Genomic DNA, 22,507 nt, shown 5'->3' with positions numbered 1-22,507 from the left:
TGCTCGAAAATTGGGTCTTAAATGTACCGCTCCCACCAAGTCACGATCATCAGTTTCCCCTCATCAACCAAAAGAACAGTCTACGAACAAAATTGAAACAATGATATGTAATCTACAACAAAGTATGATGGAGTTCATGTCATTCAAGCAGACAACTATGCAAGATCTTATGCGAAACCAGAACGTTTTGATTGAGCTGCTTGCTGCTCAAAAACAGACTAAGTAATCAATGGCTCCACTCCGTATATCACTGTGGAACGCCAACGGCGTCTCACAGCGCAAACTCGAGCTAACTGAATTCCGTAATAATAACCATATCGATGCAATGCTACTCGCAGAAACTCATCTTACAAATAAATATAATTTCCAAATTCGAGGCTACCTCTTCTACAACACGAATCACCCAGACGGGAAAGCACATGGAGGCACTGGGATTCTGATTAGAAATCGCATCAAGCACTGCTTCCACAATAGCTTCGCCACTAACTTCATGCAAGCTACATATATAGATGTACAAATGGATTCCCGATCTTTAAAGCTTGCCGCCGTATACTGTCCTTCTCGGTTTACAATATCCGAATCCCAATTCATGGACTATTTCAACTCTCTGAGCGAACAATTTATAGCAGCAGGAGACTTCAATGCCAAGCATACGCACTGGGGATCTCGACTTGTGACTCCAAAGAGAAGGCAGTTGTACAATGCAATAATAAATGCAAGCAACAAGCTAGACTGTGTGTCACCTGGGACACCTACATATTGGCCAACAGATCCTAGAAAACTGCCAGACTTGATAAATTTTGCAGTCACAAAAAACATTCCTCGCAACCTAATAAGTGCCAACTCCTTAACAGATCTATCGTCTGATCACTCGTCAGTACTTCTTCACCAAACCAATTGGCTTAAGTACAAAAAATATATACATAAGTTCGCATATTGAGTTGAATCCACGTTTGAATGACGAAGCTGATATCAACTTATCCACAAACACTCTTGAATCCGTCTTGGTCGCAGCAGCTCGCATGTCAACTCCACAAGCGCAAAAAACATCGTACAATAATAGATACACGAACGTTGAAATAGAGCAGCTCGTTCTAGCATAGCGACGCTCACGGAGAGAATGGCAATCCAACAGATCACCATCCGCAAAAAAAAGGTTAAATGACACTACACGGAGGCTCTCAGCTGCACTACGTCATGAAAAAGAAAGGTCCAAAAACATTACATAGAGCAGTTATCCCCAATGAGCTTCAAGTTCCTACTTTGGAGAGCACACTCATCTCTCTGCGCGCCAATCGAATCTGCAATCCCAATAAGGACATCCACAGGCAACTGGGCTCACAACGACGAAGAAAGAGCCGACAGATTTGCAGAGCATCTTCAAAATGTATTTCAGCCCAATACATCATCAAACGGGATCTCACTGGCAGCAACATCAGATATCGACACATCAACGTATGAACCTATTGTATTTAGGCCACATGAGTTAGTCAAAATCATAAACGAACAACTCAACACAAAAAAAATCTCCAGGATGCGACCTAATATCACCAAAAATGATATATAAACTTCCTTTCTGTGCTGTTCGAGCTATTTGCAATCTCTTCAATGCCATAACGAGACATGGACACTTCCCAGAGAGATGGAAAAAGTCGATCATTATAATGATACCAAAACCTGGCAAAGACCGCACAATTGCTTCATCATATAGACCAATTAGTTTACTAACGTGTCTATCAAAACTGTTTGAAAAATGCTTCTTGCACACATTACCCCATTTCGCGGAACACACAACAAAATCCCGACTCATCAATTCGGTTTTCGAGAAAAACACGGAACCATTGAGCAAGTCAACCGCATAACATCAGAAATCCGAAATGCATTCGAACAAAGGGAGTACTGCACTGCGATATTTCTGGACGTATCACAAGCTTTCGACAGAGTATGGTTAGAAGGTTTAATGCACAAAATTACAGAAATGCTCCCAACCAACACTCACAAACTTCTGAAGTCATACCTTTACAACAGGAAATTCTCAGTAAGATGTAATTCCCCAATGTCCGACGACTACATCATTAGAGCCGGAGTTCCTCAAGGCAACGTGCTTGGACCAACACTTTACCTTATCTACACTGCGGACATTCCAACGAACAGGAAACGAACCACATCCACTTTTGCAGATGACATAGCGATCCTAAGCCGCTCGAGTTGCCCCAAGCAAGCAACGGCGCAACTTGCTATACACCTGGTGGCAGTGAAGAAATGGCTATCCGACTGGCGAATCAAAGTTAACGAACAAAAATGCAAACACGTAACGTTCACTTTTAACAGGCAAGACTGCCCTTCACTTATTCTAAACAACACAGTGGTTCCGATAGCAAATGTAGTAACATATCTTGGCGTACACCTCGATAGACGGCTTACTTGGCGCAGCCACATTGAAGCCAAAAGAACACATTTAAAGCTCAAAGCCAACAGCCTCCACTGGCTTATCAATATCCCGCTCGCCCCCTTAGCTTGGACTACAAGGTACTTCTATATAACACCGTTTTGAAACCAATCTGAATGTACGGCTCTCAGTTGAGGGGGAATGCCAGTAACAGCAGTGTGGATATTATGCAACGAACTCAATCAAAAATTCTCAGAACCATCACCGGGGCACCGTGGTACGTTCGGAATGAAAACATTCACAAGGACCTTCACATACCACTCGTTAGAGAAGAGATAGCACAAATCGTAACACAAAGTACTACAACAGGCTATCAGTACATCGAAATCATCTCGCGAGAGACCTCACGCGAGTTTCCAGCAGTTCTCGTCTTCGCAGCAACGACCTTCCAATCCAGCGCTAATTATTACGACCACGTAGTCTCTATTCAGTTCAAATCAAACTGTTAGATATTGTATTATTTTAAGATTGTTAGACTCATAAAGAGAAGATCCAATAAAATCAAAACAAGCTTAAAAAAAAAAAAAAATTTTCCTTCCGGCACAAAGTTATAGTACTCTTGTATTGTAGCGGGTATAACAATGCTCATAACATTCCTGCTAGTCTATCTTGGCGTAACCTGCAGGTAAATAACTGGAGCTTTAGAGTGGATAGAGAGGTTACCGCAGAGGTGCAGTCAAGCGAGGGCGGACTTAATCTTGAGAGGGAACCAATGTCAACGGCCAGCAGTTAGCGTCGCAGAATAAGCGTCTGGCAGGATTTTATTGCGGTATGAGTGGCAGTTATGAAATTCTTATTCACCAATGAACTGCAGCTCAGCTCAGCTCTCTCAGTGCACACCACCTAATAAATAATTATATTACTGCTACAGCTAACATATAACATATTCACTACAGAGTCGAAGGCCCCAGCAGCCAGTACTCGCTTCTCTATCAAATGTAGTATTAAATGCTACATTTAATATAATTAAAATAACACAAATAAATAAATTGTGTTTGCAGTTAATAATATAATAAAGTTAATTAATAACTAATTAAATAATTAGGCAAAAAAAGTAAAAATATAAATGAATCGATTCTCTGCATAAATTTATCTCTGGCGCATTGTTTGAGTAATACTTCGAATATCTGTACATTCCGCAATAAGTGTAAAATTCGTATATATATGGGGAATTTCATTAATATTTGTTTTACCATAGACAGCCGACTATCTATAAATGTTTTTCTCTAACTGTCGTCTTCCAGAAAAACATTCCGATATTAAAGATACATGTATATGTATATGTATTTTGAAAATATTTAAATTGTAACAAATTTAAAATGGTGATAATTAATATATGCTTATGGTTTTATTATTTTATTTAATTCATTTTACACTAGTATCATAGTTAAAAAATATATGTAAAAGTACACTAACATTTCATCGTATGTATTTGTATATATTTTGTTCATCAGGATTGTTGAATGCATAACACACATACCTACTTACGTACATATGTATCTATATTTCATTGCATAGAGTCCAGTATTGATTTCTACAAAAAAAAGACATCTGTAAGAATAAGTCACAAAGTTACAATGGAGTGTGTGCGATTGCCCGATACGTAATGCACTTCAATAAAATACAAATTTATCTATCAAATTGGTGCAATATTTTAAGTATATAAGTAATGCTTAAGTATACAATTTCAGATTTCCCCATAAGTATATTTTCTTAAGCATATGTTATATACAAGTATGTTATATATTCTTGCTGAATTCCAATTATCAGGCATGCTCTGGTTTTCGCTTTCGGTTTTCGTTTTCGTTTTGGGACCAAAACCGAGATTTTCGTTTTTAGGTGCTGCGGTTTTCACACGTTTTTGGTCATCGTTTTGCTATCGGAACGTTTCATTTTTTACGGCTAAAAACAGCTGACTTGTGTTTTGGTTTAAAAGTAAACAACGCAAAAAAAATGTCTTGTATGTCCAATTTCGTGCGTGGATTGAACTCACTTAAGGATATTTTTATCCTGCATTGTTTATTTATGCTTCCCCTGAAAGAAATATATTTGCTTTTTGTCTTTTTTGCAAAGAAAGATTTGATACTTTCTTTAAAAAAATCAGTTAAACGGCAATCAGCTGTTTCCCACAAAAAATGGGGATGCCACCTTTCAATGTATCGTTTTCAAAACGAAAACGAAACCGAAGTGCAAACCGGAGCATGCCTGTATATCTTTATTATTTTGGGGAAACTTCTAAGGCCCAACAAATCTATTGACCGTCACATATTTTTTATATTAACTTAGACTTGCTGGAGCGAAACATTCTAAACCAGTCTGTACCTATAACATAAATAAAATATAAATTACAATAATTTATAAAGGTGATCTCTCAATGTCAATAATCTAATCAGTATTCCGCGTCTGTTCTTTCCCAATGCTGTAAAACCTCTTAAAGAAATTTGTCCTGCTATAGACTTGAGATAACCGTTCTTTATTCTTCTTTCTTCTTAATATTAATTTGTAACAAAAACGTAGCATAACAATATTGTCGAATTGATAATAATATGTAAATATTGAATGTATTTATATGTATTTTGACAAAATAGTTAGCTTTTAGGAACAGTACTTACCAAAAAAAGTTAACAAAAGAATTGCCAATCGATTCAACTCCCCCTTGAATAACATCAAAGCAAATGTGGCATACTCGTACGGTTTATTTATGCCAAATTTAAGAATAGGTACATCATTATTTGAACATTTGGAACAGAGAACTCGCCCACAATGTCGACTGTAATAGAAAGAATTTTTAAATCTATAACATTATCACTAAAGTTTTGCATAAAAAAGTAAAATTTCTGCGATTCAATACATATCTTTAACATATCTCTCTATCTCTCACTCACAATATAAAAATTGGTACTGGACTCGCATCAAGAAAAGATAAGTCATTAAATACTTAGAATCCTTACCCCGTACATAACTGTACCATTTTAAACATTTCAGAATGGTACTATGCTACATGCTAAATGCTAAAGTACTTGGGATTATGACTAGAAGAGTTGTAATAAACTCACCAATGGTGTTTCCTCATGGTAAGTGAAAATTTCGAACCACACTCTTGGCACAACTCAGATTCTGACCATGGTGACTCCTTTGGCAATTGATCTAGCAATTTGCTTAGCAATTGATCCGTGGCAAGTTTAAAATTGAAAATACTGATTCCTTCGCGATTTTGAGCACCAAGACAGGCACCAACTTTTACCAGCACCTTGCAGAGCGGTGACTGACCTCTCATGTAAGCAAGTAGTAGGGGAGTGTTTCCATCCATATCAGGAACATTAATTGGAAATTTGGGCATACATTCCAGAAATAGTTCACAAATTGCAGCTCCGGTGTTATCTTCTCCCAGCCTACATAATTCGTGCAGAGGATTACGGCCCTTAGCATTAATTGCTTCAGCGTTTACACGGGATTCCGTTAAAAGTTCACGAACTATCGCTAATTGACCTCCGTGCACTGCAAGATGTAGAGCGTTATTACCATCAGCATCAGTTGCATCAAAGTCAGCATTATTTTGTATCATCGCCGACACTGCTGAAATGTTGCCTCTCTCAATTGCAATATGAAGAGGCATTTTTGGACAGCATCACGTTCGTTGATTCGTGCTCCAGCTAATATTAAGTTTCTAATAATCATTTCATTTTTAGATGCAGCTGCCAGATGTAATGGAGTCGATTGGTATGCATCATGTACACGAGAGTTGACATCAACCATTATGGCTAATAAGAACAAAACGCTTTCCAGATCATCTTTTAGTATGGCAACATGTAAAAAATTTCGTCCTCGCTGATCCATTATTTCTGCTGCATTTGGAAGACGTTCCAGTATTCGCTGTGCAGCTTTATGGTTCCGAATAGCTAAAGAGGTCGCAAAAGGTGTAAGTCCGAGCTTATCGCGTACCTTTAAGTCAATTCCAGGGTGGCAAAGAAGAATATTTATAATTTCCTCGTGTTGATTTTCAATAGCTATGTGGACTGGTGATTTGTTATCGATATCCAAGGAATTCACATTAGCGCCATGATCAATTAATGCTTGAACCACCTTTGATAAGCCCCATTGACAACAGAGATGCAATGGCGAAGCTTTGTCCCGAGCCTCGTCACTGCCCACTCCGTTGGGCCCAAGTTGTCGGGTGAGTCTAAATCGCATTGATTTTGAACCAAGAACATTGCAATGCTTTCCTTATTTTCATCAATTGCACGGTGAAGAAGTGTTTGCTGACAGCCTTCAGGACCTTGACTCCAGCAATCTGTGTCAATTCCATGACGTATCAGAATCTGTGCCACATCTTCAAAGCCTAATTCCAAGGATGTCCACAATGGAGAATCGCCATTTTTATCAAATACACCAAGATCAACTCCTCTTTTGTACAAAGCATGTCTACCACTTTAGGTAAATGATTGTCAATAGATAATTGCAAACCTGACTTCTGTTCACACTAAAATTATATATGTATTTAAAAGAACGTTTGTTCATATTATAAATCTTAAGATCTACCATACCTGTGAGTGCATTTATATCAGCTCCTTGTTCAAGCAAGAAAATTGCTTTCTCGTCGTTACCATTTAGTATACATTGATGAAACAAAGTTAATTCACAGTCGTTCCTTGCGTTGACATCAGCACCCCCGGCGATAAGAAGTGATGCTAGTTCCATTTTGATTTAATGCTAAGCATAGACTAAGAGGCGAATCGCCATTAGAGTCCTTGCAGTTGTAATCTAAAGGTGATGCTCCATCTTTTCGAAAAATTGAAAATACTTTAATAACTTCTAGAGCGCTCGCCTCTACAGCTACATGCAGTGGAGATTTCATATCCGCTTTGCTGGATTGAATGTTTGCCGATGCGCCCATATGCAACAATTTTGTTACTAGAATTGGCATGTTATGTTTAGCAGCTAGATGCAGAGCAGTCATCCCGTTATTATTTATATGGTCTACGGTAGCAAAGTCTGCTAAAAATACAGCAGCATTTTCAAATGTACTTCCTTGAAAGATAAGCGTTTGCAAAAGACTGTCATTTGTTTCGGGCTTTAATGGATTTGGTTGAGCACCCATCTGTAAAAGCTTTGAAGCTATGCCAGAGCCTTCTTTTCAAATAAGTCAAGCTTAATTCAAGAGGACACTTTTCCTCCGTAGTGCGTAGGTTAACGTCAATACCAGGCACATCCAACAATAAATTCACCATATCCAAATTTTGAGAAATGATCGCAATGTGCAAAGGGGTTTGACCTTGAATATTTTGAATGTTAACGTTGGGGTTGCATTGTAAAATTTTACGTCCAATATCTAACATTTGAGAAAAGTCATTCTGATCGCAATTGCTTCGCCCGTAACTACATATAATATGAAGTGCAGTATCAGACGAAGATCTTGAATAATAAACAAAATATTAGATAGTTCGATTAGTTAAATTATCTTATATAAAATACCTGGATAAATTATCAACAATGCAATTTTGGCTTAAAAGAAAATCAGCAGCAAAATTATCGCTTTTCTTAACGGCATCTATTAGAAGTGTTGATCCCTAGTGGATATAATGTAATTTAACATTTATGTAAAAGATTTGAAATGCTTACTTACATTAGCATCGTAAGCGTTTACGTTAGCACATCCGTTCTTCACAAGTGTCTGAGCTATTTGAATATTTTTTAAAGATAACGCCATTTGCAATGGCAACTGGCCATTTTCTGATAAGCTATTGACCAGTTTCGGTAGCTAAAACCAAAAATTTATTTTAGTTGTATATCTAATAAAAACTGCTAACTAATTATTTATTTTTATTTAAATCCAAAAATATGCATAAAAATCACTATTGGGTCAATTTAAATAAAAAAGTTTTGGTTGTTCCTTTTACCAAATTATCAAATAGCTCTCAAAAAATATAAAAAAAAATTAAAATTTAAAAAATTCTTAGAGAAGATGATATTGGACACGCTAGGGCTACTGTAAAGTTCGACAATTTCAGAACTTCTTAGCAGCTTAATGTAAAAATTCGAAACTCCATGTGAATGCATTAACTGATATGAGGGACCGGTAAGGTCCTTCGAGTAAGGAAAGAAGGAATCTTGGTAAGTCATCAATTACACAGACTTTAACTTTTTGCTTACACCAACAGGCATGCTCCGGTACTCACTTTGGTTTTGGTTTTCGTTTTGAAAAAAAATTGTTGAAATCACCGGAATGAAATCCATTAAAAAGGTGGCATCCCCTTTTTTTTTGTGGGAAACAGTTGATTGCCGTTCAACTGATTTTTTTAAAGTAAGTTTCAAATCTTTCTTTTTAAAAAGACAAAAGGCAAATATATTCCATTCAGGGGAAGCATAAATCAAACATGCACGATAAAAATATCCTTATGTGAGTTCTATCCACGCAGGAAATTAGACATACTAAAGACATTTTTTTGCGTTGTTTACTCTTGACCAAAGCACAAGTCAGCTGTTTCAGTTTCAAAAATGAAAACGTTCCGATAGCAAAACGATGACCAAAAACTTGTGAGAACCGGAACACCTAAAATCGAAAATTACGGTTTTGGTCCCAAACGGAAACGAAAAATGAATACCGGAGTATGCCTGCAGAAGGAGGGCACCCCTCGACAAAAAATTGGTCCAACGCTTGCCATTTGGCCCAGGAACAGTTTTCTTTTTAGGAAGCCGCGTTTGTCTACGTTTTAATAAATTGTAGTTTTTTCAAAAAAAAATTTTTTAAATTTAAAACATAATTTTTGCATTTTTTTCGAAACGAGTGAATCAAAATTGATAGCAAGCTATAGTCCATAGCATAGAATTTTGTTAATTCTGCATCGTTAGCCTAATATTTTTTCAACTCTGAATATCTCGCAGATTCTCAAAATTTGAAAAATATGAATTTATTCATCATTTTTTTGTGCCGTTAATTTTTTATTTTTAGCCCACATATTAAATATCAAAATTTTGCCAAACTCCAAAAATTATCAAACTTTGACTTTTTCTGATAACCCAAACATTTTCATCGTTTGCCCACCTTAAACTTTCATTAAACTTTAAAAAATTTTCAAATTATTTTTACTTTTTTCGTAGTTATTTTTCATTTTAAAGGAAACTAATTTCGATGCAACCTTTTATTACATAATTTTGTAAATAAAGAACAGCATTTTATATTAAGAGCAAACAGTATTAATAATATTAAGGAGCTTAAGCAATGTAATGCCTAAAATAAACGAGTAATGCCCCGTTTCCACAGCCATTCAATCCAATTTTTTCGCATTTGAAAAAGTCCCGTTTGCCGCTTACTCATCAAAAAATGGAAAAAATTGGCTAATTATCAATAAAGCACGCCATCTACAGGCGAGCATGTTGGCGAAGATGCACGCCAGCTTGAATTTCATTTGCCCACCAACTAGCGCCAAAATGCACGCGAACATCATTTGTCGGCGAATTTTCAAGCAGTCAACATGTAAACGGATATCGACAGCGGCAGTGTAATTGCACTCATAGCAATAAATATTTTGCTTAGAAAAAAGAGGAAGCACAGTATGTGGACAAAAAACGAATTCTTGCATACATTTTTTGCTCATTTTGCGCTTCACAAACACGTCTTCTCTCTACTAAATGATTCCACAAATGATGTTCGTGCCAACGTTGCCATCCATTGGTGAGCATGTTAGTGCTAACATGGCGAACACGAAATTTGACGACAAGCACTACCATCCACGAGAAAAATCACGATCATCGAAAAATTGAAGCGAAGGATTTTTGAAGAAAATTGGATTGCCTTTGCAGGCAATTTTATTATCAATTTGAGCTCCGTTTTTGATGCCACTCAATAAAAAATACCAAAAATTGGTGTTCGATATTTCTACGTTTGTGTCCAAATGTAAAAACGCTCTCGAATATGAAAAAATCGAGTGGTGCTGTAGAAACGGTGCATAAAAACTTACAGTCGAATGTGATCGACCAATTTTCAATAAAAGCAAATCAATGCGGTATTAATTTTACAATATACCGCAAAAATACTTACACTTATGAAAGGCTATATTTGGTGTACTATATGCAAAATATACCTGATTGTCAGTCGAAGCAACTAAGTACCGCATGTTTATAAGCTTATGTATCTACTGCTCATTCCCTCTTAGCTCAGTTTAATTTATGTTATCAAACTCTTTGTTTCTAGAAAAAAAAACAAACTTTCAAGTTTATTTACACTTGACCTGTTCCTAGGTAGCAGAATTTTTATCATGACCTAAAATTACAGATTTATTCAATTTTGAGTACTGTAAAAAAAAAAAAATATTATTTCAATATATTTGCGATTACCAAAGAATTAGGGAGCATCTTCGAAGAGGGAGCTTTTCCCAAAATGCCGCTTTCGAACAGGTCAAGAATAGTTATACAAGATCATGGCCAATTTTATTTAAGTAAACATATTTTATTTTATAATTGATCAATAAATGAAACACCTAGGAGACTATAAGAGATAAATCCACAAAAATTTAAAACAACATGTAAGAAGGCCCGCGACCCCATAATACCATAATCTAAAATTAAGAAATTAATAAACAATCATGGCAAAAATCTAAAAAAACTTGATGTGCATGCAAAATTAACAAGTGCAGTCGAAAAAAATATACATATTTCTATCTCTTATAATTTTTGAGATACCTAGTTCCAACAGACAGACCGACGGACAGACGAATATCGCTATATCGTCTCGTCTGTTGACGCTGATCAAGAATATATATATTGTGTGGAGTTGGACCGTACAGGCGTCGCAAAAAGAAAAAGACCCATTTCTGAAACCTTTTATACATTGTTAGTTTTTTCATTACTTCATTGTTTTCCTTCCACTAAATAACAATTAAACTTTAATTATTAAAGGTTCTGAAAAGTTTGCAGCACTGTCATTCATACGTTAATATTTCCCTTGTATTTCATCATATTGAAAACAGTATTTTATTGGTATTTATTTTTAGTCGGATGGTATCTTTTATCGTTATCGGTATGGTCACGCTGGATGCTGCTCTGTACCCATGAGTAAAAATTGTGACGTCGAATTTGTATGCTCTTCGGAAAATAAGATTTCTTTGAGCAACTTTGTGAATTGAATGGTGTCAGTTCGTATTTTTTTTTTTGAGAACACAAATTCACTTTATCTTTATAACAGAGGTTTTGCATGTCGGTACGAAGCTGATATTCCCATAAACATACATACCTCTCTAACTCAGTTTGTTGTACATATTCTAAATAGTGTAATTGCTTCGAATGTTAATAATTACGAACAGAGAAAAATGGTTTGTGCTCATGTATGTGCGTAAATCCATACGTTTAACAAACGCATATAAATCGATTGCATACATATATATATATACATGTATTGCCCATCAAAGCCACTTTCACCAACCGGCGTATTGATCATACATATGTATGTACATATGTGCATAATATATAATTGCTCAAATTTATTGGTACACTTGAATGTGTGCGTCTAGGAACTAAAAGGCTTCAGAATAAAAGTTAATTCTTAGTATGTGTATAAAAAAATTTATAAATATGTAAAATAATCCCCTCATACAGTGTACACACAAAGGTATACATATGTATGTATGTACATAAATAAACATAATATAGACTATACTCACTGTATGGTATATGTATGTATGTATATGTGGTGTGCATACAATAAATGTGTATATGTATTATCTCTATATATGTACTTCTAGGGGAAAACCGATGACTGAGTGTATGGACACAACTGAATTTAAACATAAACATAAAAAGATATGTTAAATATGAGGCCCCATTGCGTCTGCACCAACCTGATCCAAAGTGTTTGTTTTTTACTTTTGCCACAATTTTAGGTTTGTAGCATGGGATGGATGGTTTGTATATATTAGTTTTTACGCCTTAAGGCAAATAAATTTAGTTGATCTTATCGCGCGACCCAGATCCCGTCCAGCTGACCGAGGAGAGCACCACATTACGTGTGGGAACTTAAGATTGCTAACATATACATACATACACATTGAGATTGCTAACATATAGCAAGCTATACAAAAGTAAAAAAGCTTTGCGTATGATAAGATGATATAACAATTAACATTTCACTCAACAAGTCAAGCGGCTAAGTAGGAAAATCTCTATAATTATCCAAATATGTTTTAATTCATGAATATAATCTTTTTAAAGATCAATACAAACATTCCAACCCTTCCGTAATTTTCAAAGGGAACTAATTTTCACCATTTCCATTTTTCGAGCTGCATTTTGTATCAAACCGATCAATACACGGTACAGTACACGGCGACATTTGAAATTAGACCTCTTTAATCTCAAATATTCATTTAACAATTTAAAAATCTGTAACTATTTGTAAGAATTAATTAATGGTTTAACGTTTCTTTTTTAAACGTTTTTCTAAGAAATCAAGGGATTTGGCGATAAGAAGGATCACAATAAAAAGGTGTTTTAAAGACCAAGTTTAAATTCTAAAATTACTAATTTTCGATGGCTCAGAGTCCAAATATTTTTATTTCGTAGCTTGCACAGAACTTTGTCATAAAATAACAGCGATAACAGGACACGAAATTAATTTGAAACACTAAATTTTTGCCTTGCTAAATATTTCGCATGTTTCCCACATTTTAGTGTGAACCTTTGCGTAAATTGGTAAAAAACTAAAAATGTATAGCAATGCAATTGTAAAACAGAAACATGTAAAACAGAAACAGATGAGTTCGAATTCTTTTTCTATTTTCATAGTAACAATATCCCAAGCACATTTTATTGCAACTGGGTTACATTTTTTTTTAATTGAAGACTTTAATTGCAGTTCTACGACTCCACAGTTTTGATAAGCTTTCATTCCAATATAATTAAATATATTTATATTTTGGCCTGGGCGATATAAGTGCGAGAAAATATGTAGGTTTTCTATTTTTCATCTGTGGAACAGCTGAGTTGAGATCCACACACTGGAACTGTTAAAAACGAACAGCTGCCGAACTGAATTGCGCAAAAATAAAAACGATATTTGTATATGTATTGCGAGAATTAACGAAATATAATTAAACTTTATATTGTCTTGCGAAGAACCGTACTTCTAAGTTTTTTCTATGCTAATCATAGACATATTGAGTGATGTGTTATGGTTAGTTATAGAGTAGATTTCACTACAAAGTAGAAGGGAATTAGATAAACAATTAATATTTTTAATCGGAAACTTATTTGGCAATGAAATTCAGATAAATTGATTCTTATGTAAAAAAAAAATGTGAAAAAATGGCGCTGTTTATCTAAACTAATTATGATCTTTGATTTTTTATTCAGTGAAAACAAACTCTTTGGTCAAGCAATTCGCTGAAAACCTTAGCAAATAATAATGAATACATTTGTATACTTCAAATTTTGATCTCATACATTTGTTAAAACTAGCCAAAGTTTCTATGTATTTGTACCCTTAATAAAAATGGTATCAAATTAATTAATTAACATGTTAAACTTTTTAAAATACTCAAAAATGTTAAAAACATATGGAAATTATATTTTTTTATGTAGGAAGATTTATTAATAGCTGAGCAAATTGGAAGAATATACAAATTTGTTATTGCCAATTTTTAAATTTTAGGAACATAACCCCTTATTTAAAACTAATTACTGAATGTGAGTGTGTTTAAGAATGTACTCCAACACAACCTTTTCTTTTGCGAATATTTAGGGCAAGAACGTAAGTCACGTACAGGCCAAAAAAAAAAAACACTAAAAAAAATATAATAATTTTTTATATATATAAGCAAATTAACATTCATAAGCCTCTGGACATATGATAAATGTTACCATATCTTTTACTTATATCTTTTTTGGGGAATTAATTTGTATGCTCGCAACCCATAGTAAAGAAAAGATATTATAAGCAAGTATAATTAGTTGGTTGGGTGGGAAAAAGAAAATTCGAAGCAAAAAGCGTATTTTCAACCCCGTCACGATTTTAAAACATAAAAATAATAATTGCAGTCATAAGGAGTGGCAATCGAACATTATCACATGCCAAAAACATACTTAAGTTTTTTTTTTTTTTTTGGTATAAATAATTAACAATTCCTCAATGTTTTGATTTTATTGAAAATTGGAGCGGGTATCTCACATTTGAGCATACGCGACTGTAGTATCCATATTTTTTCTAATCCCGAGCTATTTTTTATAAAGCCATTTATTATTTTATAATTTATACGCTAATTTTTTGATTTGGAGTATGACATCTCTCTTAAAGTTTTTCCTAAGCCAAAAATATACAGATTTCTATGTGTATACGATGGAATGTTTTTTGATCATTATAGATAATACACTAAAATATACTCTGAAGCTTAATTTCCATTTTAATTATTAAATATTTTTATTTTTAGCCAATTGTTTAGAAATCTCTGGAATGCTACAAATGCTCAGTAACTGTGGAAAAATTTTTTTATTGACAATGTAACCATTATTACACCATTGTGTTCAAAATTTGGAAAAGTCATCGCACTATATGGCTAAATGCCCATATTCCACAATGTGCTTGAAAACTATTTCCACATTGCATCTTCAAAATGGACAGAAACAAGAAACTATAACAAGAGGCTGTGCTCAGCAAAAAAAATACGACTCAGGTATTAGTCCATTGTTTCTTTATTGTCTTAATATTATTTAAGTTATTTTTTAGGTTTTTCGCAATAAGCAATGGGAGCAAGAACATTTAGTACAGGAAGTGTACAAAGAAGGATTGCACAGAAATCAAGTTAACAACTTAGCCGGATCTACAAATATCCATTGCTATTGTCGTGGCGAATTATGCAATCGTCCAATATCTGCAGTTTCAACAAAAATTGTTAAGCCCAATAATATTACTCAGCACCATGGCTCTTATCAACACAACATAATGCCTCTATAAGCTGACTTCAAATGAATTGCATTTTTTGTTATTAATATTGACAATTAGAATTAAGTTAAAATTTTGTTTGTGGAACTTAAGTACGTTTTTCCTAAGATAATTTTTTTCTTTTAATTCAAGCAATCTTAGCAAAAGTGTTGTTATTGAACTGTAATACCCTTGTTTTTAAAAATATTAAAACAATCTGCATAATGAAAATTAAAATGTTCATATCAAATTTGGAGACACCCACATGGTCATGAATAAACCATATATTTACCCTCTGTTCAAAAATATAACAAACGCATTAGGCATTAAAAACATCAACACGTTTTACACTGATTCAAATTAATGTGAGTTTAATGTTGGTAATAGTTCTGCTATTGACGGCTAAGTATAGCACACTCATAAATTGCATACAAATATTGAATACACAAATTTTACAATAATTCAATAATAATAGCATGCGATTCACTTACCATAACATAAGTTATATTTAAAGTTGCATTGATGGGTTAAGTGTATCTTAATTCTAAAGTTTATATATTTCAAATGTAAAAACAATATTGGTTATTGCACTTTTAAATCGTGATATATATTATGGCAAAGCGTAAGTTAACAGTAATAATCTTATTCGATCTATTTTCATCATTTTACTACAACCACATTCAATATTTAAAATATTAATTTCGAAACTCACATGCATGTATTATATTTATGTTTGGTGAAGATGTTTAAACAACAGGATACATATTCACTTATGAAAGTGCTACAACTTATACATTTTTCTCACTTTCAATAAGAAGCTAAAATACTGTCCACTCTAGTTGATGAAATATACTTGCACAGTAAAAAATAAGTGAAGTGTTTCTGAGAACATAGAGTTACTGTATAGAACTATACCAGAAATGAATGCGTTAATGAAGACCTCCAATATATAATATATATACTTAAAGTGGCCGAGAACAACTTCTCGACCTTTACAGAAATATTAGATTCATACAGACCCAATATTCAAGTTTATATTCTTATTGGAAGCTGAATCGTATGACCCAATCAAGTACAACGGTATTATAACTTTGTGCTTGCTTTGTTAATTAAGTTAATAAACTACCGTCCAATTTATTCTTATGAATCTTTCAACGAATAACAAGGTAACAGATCTAAACTACATTTCGGAAATACAGCACTTATTTTTATTGAAGTTTGCTTGATTCAATTTGAAAAATCGTTTTGACGATAAATGCGATTGGTACATACAATAAAAACTACAGTATTTGATTACTGATATTGTTGCGATCTGATAAAAATTGGTAAAAGTTATTTAAGAAATAATTTATATATGGGAAAAAACTGCTGCTGCAGTTGAGTTTAAGCAGCTTTGGTTAACAATATATAAAATATGGTACTCCATGGCAATTTTTATGTAGTAATATATCGATATACCAAATATAGCTTTCGGTATATTTTTTGTATTATTCTTATAGAATACAAATAATACTGCGCTGTTTTGGGGTGATATTAAAACTGGATGGTCTCACAGTCAAGCACACTCGACTGTATCTCTCTTACTTGTTTTTATTATCGAAAATAGTCAATAATGTCTCTTAGCGATGATTAAAGATTATTTCAATGTAAGTTTTAAGAATTTAAATAGTTGTTAACCTAAGAAATGCATTAATGATATAATTTATATTGATGTAATTTTATAAAGCTTTTTCAATTGACTTAAAACCTTTTGAAAAAAGGCCTCCCAGACATATTACAATTTAATAATAACTCGTGTGTTGTTAAGTCTTATATACTTGTTTTGTTCTTTACTCGTTTTTAAATGCAACTTATCTGTTCTATGTCAAAATAAAAAAAAAGAGTAATTCAAAAAGGAGCGAGCGAAACACTTTTTGTGCTACCAGCTTACAATTAGTCAGAATCTTGCGTCGGGAAATATCAAATTGTATTTTTCAATAAAAACCATTGCATTGTTTATTTTTAATTTGATTTTTAGTTTTTGTCGCATATTTATATGTCTATTTGTATTTTTTTATAATTCATCATGATTTAGAGTATTATATTCCATAACAAAAAAGATTGAAAACAATATAGATTTAGCAAATAATAAATTGCGTATCTGTAACCTGAAAAAGGACAACTCTAGCTAGAAACGCTGAACTCCGTTGTTTCTAACACGAATAGCAGCTCAATTAATAGGGCGTATACGATGTTGAGCTGTTGGTATGACTGCTTGACGAACAATTTTGATTCAGATAAAATTAAGACGGTCAGTCATTAATGTCAATAAAAATAATTCCTAATGACAGAATAGGTTGGTTTTTGTAAAGATTGAATACTACTACCCACCGCAGTATCATTTTCAACAAGGCAGAGGAAAACAACATCTTCTCTCAAAAGACGAATTGCCGCATGTAGGGGATGCTTCGTTTTACTTTAAGCATCTTAAAAGAAGAGGTCCTGACATATACTCAAAGTCCTGCGGTGTTAATCGTCCCAATGGGTTGATATAATTCCCGAACAGTATTCCAATAGCGCCGTAGCGCCAACTTCTTCTGCCACACAATAAAAGCGGACACATGACCGAACACCGACGGACGCAACTAATGCTCTTTCACACAATCCGAGTAGGGCAGGCAATGAAAACTGATGAGCCACCTTTAGAGTCCAAGTGTTAAACGATTCGTGTTGTAAGTCTACAACATCTGTATAAATCCAACGCAAAAGGGGCCGTTGCAATATCTTCTTTCTAAGTCGCACTCCAATCCATTAAATTGGTGCTGGCCAAACTTCATTTTGCATTTTTCGGATCGGGCATGCAAAACAAATTTATGTGCAGGCATAAGTGTTCCGTTTGCATTGGTTTTTATATTTATGTCCCGAATACATCGATCGTCCATACAGGAGGAAGCCGTTAATGCCAGCCGCGACACAAAACTACTGAATTCAGCAGATTCACCTTCTGTTGATGCAACAATTTCATTGTATTTCCTTTCTAATTCCACATAATTGCGCTGCAATTTTGTGTATTCCACTTTTAGCAGTGCCAAGTGTCTTTCCATAGTTTCTCAATTGAGCCCAACTTCATCACCACTAGAATTTTGTCTCATGTTACTTTAAAGTATGTAATAAATTGTGCTGAAATGCAAAAATTGTATGCATTCCACAAACACGCAAATTGTATGTACATACACACACATACATATGTACACACATCTGCACAATTATTTGCCGCATTAGCAATGCAAAATGTCGTAAATTTAACTGTGCGAATTGTGCATATATGTAATTGTAACCAAGTTTGCGTAATAAAAGAGAACATACCCATGCCCATTGTCTAGTTTTTATGAAAACACCAATTCCGAAATATTGGACTCATCAAACATCTGGCTTTCGATAACCAATTGTGTGGGGAGTGACCGCAATCTGTACCGGAAAATATACCATTCTGCTTAGAAAATATACTGTTTACTGGTTACATTCGAAATTAAATTCATAGAATCCAACTTCATACTCTATTTAAACCAAGTGTATCTGCTTCAATGATGCAGTCCAATGATGCAGTTTAATGGTGCAAGTGCTTACACCAAAAACTGCATCACGAGTATAGCTGCTTAGGGGTGTAAAAAATAAACCGACTCAGGCAGGAAGAAGAATATGAATTTAAACAAATAAATCAAAAAAAAGCAATTTTAATAAATTATGCGACACTGAGGGCGTACAAAAAAGTATAAGTAAATAGTAATTATAGTTATTATTCTTCAATGGATTCTACTTATATCGGTTTTACATCATAATAAGCCACTCTCTCTGCAACGACCATATTTCTATACAATGAATATATTCTTTGTGATTCCTTTGTGCGCTCAGATTAAAATTGTGGAAGTTATAAATTAAATACTTTTGCATGGGCAAAAACGAGCACTTACTAGGGTTCTTAGTTGCTTTGGCTGACGATCTGGTATAATGCCGCACTGTTTTGTTTTTTTTTTTCAAAATGGGTAGCGAGTATCTCACAGTCGAACACACTCGACTGTAGCTTTCTTAATTTTTATACCCGCTACCCATAGGCTAGACAGATAGAAGAAGGCATCTCCGACATATTCTTGATCAGCATCAATAGCCGAGACGATCTAGCCATGCCCGTCTTTCCGTATAAACACCTACATAGATCTCAGAGATTATAAGAGATAGAGCTATAATTCGACAGCATTTGTTATGTTTGCACGCAGATCAAGTCTGTTTAAAAATTTTGTCACGCCCACTTCCGCCCCGCAAATCAAAGAAATCGAATAACAAGCGTAATTTTAAAGCTAGAGCTGCGATTTTGATTTGCGCGGGCGGAAGTGGGCGTGGCAATTTTAAACAAACTTGATCTGCGTGCAAACAGCAAATAGCTCTATCTCTTATAGTCTCTGAGATCTAGGTGTCCATACGGACAGACGGACAGATACACAGATGATCAAGAAAATATTTTCTTTATAGGGTCGAAGATGCGTCCTTCTACCTGTTACATACATTTCCTGCCGGCACAAAGTTATAATACCCTTCTACCCTATGGGTAGCGGGTATAAAAAAAGATACTTTATTTTATAGAAACCAAAGTTTTTGTCTATCTTCGGGTAATAAGTATCAATACATGTGCTTAAGAAAGCTATTTGTTAATAAACAAAAAAAAAATTTGTAAGAACGACAAAAATATATTATTTGATATAGATATTGCAAATAAGGTATAACAACGAAGTCTGCGACACTAAGTCTAAGTGAAATCTCGTGGCGATCTGCTCGTTAATTGGAGGACAGTTAATCGACTTTAATTTATTGTAACGATGGACGCAGATTTTTAGACAATAGATTCAATGGGTCGCAGCAGTTCTTCCGAGATAATAATAATTATTAAAATGTGTCTATAAATCGCAGACAAAACACGAATTTGATTGTTTATTTAGCTAAATATGTGTATTTATTCACTGAGGCATTTAAAGCTGAATATGTGCAAAAATTTTAATGTTTATTTCTTATATAGTATATATTTGAATATATATTTTCGTAATTGTGTTTAATAATTCTTGTGAAAGCCTTTTTTATACTAAATAATTATTAATAATGGTTTGGTCTAATATTGGTCTATAATTGAAATATTTATAACATATATTGACTATATTTTATATTATATATGTATATAGTTTTAACACTTTTATTAGGAATTTCGTGTTTAATTGTGCCACTCTGTATGGTCCCCAAAATTATTTCACAAACCTAAATTTCAATGTTTTATATATATTATATAAAATGTGTCTAACCTTCGAGGTCATACACTTTTGGAAATAATCACGGTTATATGACTTATTGATATTTATTCTGAAAGCTATATATATATTTTATTATATTTTGTTATTTATATAATTATTTATTAAATACTTGATAAAATACTTTAAAGCCAGGTAATACCTTATAAAAAATTATATTCCTAATATTTTTAAATCTCCTCTCTACACATCAGTAATATATAGGCATATAAGAATAATGAGGAAGATAAGCAGGCCATTCTACACATTATAATGAGGATAAGAGCAGTTCCTTTGTAGTAATCTCTATTTGGCAACAATACTTTTAATTTGATATCTGCTTTTTATATGTATAATAACAAAATTATTCAATATAATTTTAATTGAATTAACATATTTTATGGGAAAATAAATATTTTTCTGTAAGGTTTGTAAAGTTCTTAAAACTCTTAGTAAATTTTGTGTTATGTGTTATCATATGTTACATTTGATAATTTTCACAATATTCAATAGTTCATGTATGTAAGGTAAGTATAATTATGCAAATAATTTTGTTTTAGATTGCATTAGCTAATGCAATGCCAATTTTAAACCCTATCATTTCCACCTATTTTATGATGTTATACTTTGATAGCAATATCTCATTCGGAATATATATAATCGAATAAATAGAAAAATTGTTGTACTTTTATTATATTTAAATTAGGTAATATACATGTTTATTATATAAAAAAAATTGTACAACAAGTAACATCAACATGCGAAATATAACAGTTGTTGTTGTCCACACGAAATTAAAAGTATAGTGCCCCATATACATTATATGCAAATTTGTGAAACAAAACTTTGCTTTCCGATTTACATATATTTTAGCTAATGAACATATTGTACGACATAAGACAAGAAAAAGAAACGAATTCATTAAAAAATATATCGGCAAATGTGTAAATTATTACTATTTGTGCAAATTGTTTTTACTAAAGAAGAAAAAGGGATTCAAATTAACAAGTATTAACCCAACAAAATATATCTTAATTTTTCAGAAGAATTTATAAATGTAGCTTTTCTAATTTAAGTCATGCGTTTTGTTTTTAGTGCAAAAGATTACCTGAAATAGTAAAACAAACAATTATTTATACATCATATTAAAAGACATCATATTCTCATCATACAAATTTAGAATTATTTTCTTTCACTACTACTGTGGGCAAAAGTGTCGGGGTTGTACCATTTATTTCAACGAATGCAACATTACGAGGCATCCTTCGTAGTAAGCTATGAAGTGAGTTTTCAAACACCTATTGCAAATAATATAGCAATGCTATACACTTTTGTACGCGGAATGAAATTTTTGCTATATTCATTGTCAATTGTCTTTCATGAATGGAAATTATCAGAGAGTGCGCAAAGAAATTGCATTTGGAGAAACTAATTGCCCCGTAATTTAGATAACTTAAGTAATAAAATAGCGGAATGCATTCCGGAACCACTGTAAAATCCAGCATTTTGAAAAATACAGGCAATAAAAAAAATGTATTGAGTACTTTGTAACATATTTCCATAAAACCCAAAAAAAGTTGTTCAAGGTATTCCACGTGGAAGTGACTACTTTATGAATATTGAGCAAACTTATTACAACAAATACAAGTTTTGAGTTTTAACAGAGTTTTGATACTTTTGTCCACAGAAATGGCTTTTAATCTAAGTATTATGTATTATTTAAAAGTATCTCTATAGAAATATATATATGTATAGTGAGAGCCGTCTTTTACTAAGTATGGAAAGTCAACCTCAAGCACTATAAAATTCAGTTGATAATCTGATATGTAGTCATTTCCGTAT

At 33.4% G+C, this 22,507-nt stretch overlaps 1 pseudogene; it reads right to left on the bottom strand.

Moving 5' to 3' along the window:
• Window positions 1–3,777: 3,777 nt before the first annotated feature.
• Window positions 3,778–18,439, bottom strand: LOC117577393 (rabankyrin-5-like; annotated as a pseudogene).
• Window positions 18,440–22,507: the final 4,068 nt, after the last annotated feature.

The sequence above is a fragment of the Drosophila albomicans genome, unplaced genomic scaffold (genome assembly GCF_009650485.2).
Source record: "Drosophila albomicans strain 15112-1751.03 unplaced genomic scaffold, ASM965048v2 utg000181l_pilon, whole genome shotgun sequence".
Taxonomy (NCBI): domain Eukaryota; kingdom Metazoa; phylum Arthropoda; class Insecta; order Diptera; family Drosophilidae; genus Drosophila; species Drosophila albomicans.
This window is presented reverse-complemented; position numbering and strand designations above follow the sequence as displayed.